The sequence below is a fragment of the Dioscorea cayenensis genome, chromosome 8, assembly GCF_009730915.1.
Source record: "Dioscorea cayenensis subsp. rotundata cultivar TDr96_F1 chromosome 8, TDr96_F1_v2_PseudoChromosome.rev07_lg8_w22 25.fasta, whole genome shotgun sequence".
NCBI classification, from domain to species: domain Eukaryota; kingdom Viridiplantae; phylum Streptophyta; class Magnoliopsida; order Dioscoreales; family Dioscoreaceae; genus Dioscorea; species Dioscorea cayenensis.
The window spans coordinates 11,294,426-11,295,511 of NC_052478.1; the positions used below are offsets into that span (position 1 = coordinate 11,294,426).

The 1,086-nt window shown below is 42.1% G+C and overlaps 1 non-coding gene across 1 annotated transcript; it reads right to left on the minus strand.

Moving 5' to 3' along the window:
- Nucleotides 1-427: 427 nt before the first annotated feature.
- On the minus strand, nucleotides 428-533 carry LOC120268096. Its single transcript, XR_005538766.1, has one exon. It is a non-coding gene; the product is annotated as a small nucleolar RNA R71 (small nucleolar RNA).
- Nucleotides 534-1,086: the final 553 nt, after the last annotated feature.

A 1,086-nucleotide genomic window follows, 5' to 3' on the forward strand; every position in this document is an offset into this window, starting at 1 on the left:
CACTAGTGAAAGAAACATTGAGATTGAGGACAAAGAATCTGTAATCATGGCCGAAGAAAAATGTACCTTATCTGAATATGAAAGGCCGCAGTTCACGGATGAAGAATTTAGTGTTCAAGCACTATCCATTGCCTCAAACAATTTTGAAATCAAGGCAAGCACCATCGGCATGATCTAGAATTCAATCCAATTTAATGGTCTTGCGAATGAGGATGCACATGATCATCTTGCCCGTTTTCTCCAAATTTGTTCAACTTTCAAGATAAATAGAGTGACAGATGATGCGATCAAGCTTTGACTTTTCCCATTTAGTTTGAGAGATGGGGCTTATCGGTGGCTCACATCCTTACCACCGGGATCGATCAAAACATGGAAAGATATGGTTGAAAATATTTTGGGAAGGTATTTTCCTCTAAGCAAAGTGGCAAAGCTAAGGCAAGAAATTTCAGCCTTCAAACAAGGAGAATCGAAGACTCTATTTGAAGCTTGTGAAAGATTTAAGGATCTCTTTCGAAGATGCCCCATCACGGCTTTGTTTCTTGGATGTGGGTTCAAATCATCTACAACGGGTTGAACTATGCAACTCTTCAATTAATTGATGCTGCAGCGGGTGGATCTCTTAGTAACAAATACCCTGACGAAACCGAGCAACTCCTTGAATCAATGGCAAGCAATGAGTCTCATTGGGCCTCAAGAGGTGCACCACAAAAAGGGACTGGAATTTATGAAGTCAATGCTAATGATGCTCTTGCCGTAACGGTTGATGTGTTATCTCGAAAGCTAGACATGCTCATGTGTAGTAGCTCGAAGTCTGAGTTAGTGATGAGTTACAGCACTTGTGGTGGAGGGCATGGAGTCGCCCAATGTCCTATTGCTAGTTCCTCTATCGCCCCAATTGAGAATGTCGATTATATTGGGGGACAAAGGCCACAAGGAAATCCTTATAGCTCGACTTATAATCCGGGATGGAAGTACCACCCACACTTTTCATAGAATCAAGGGCAACAATAAAAATTTGCACCACCTCCGTAAGGTCCCCAAATGCAACATTCAGTGCTAGAGAAGAGGTTCACTACTGAAGATGTG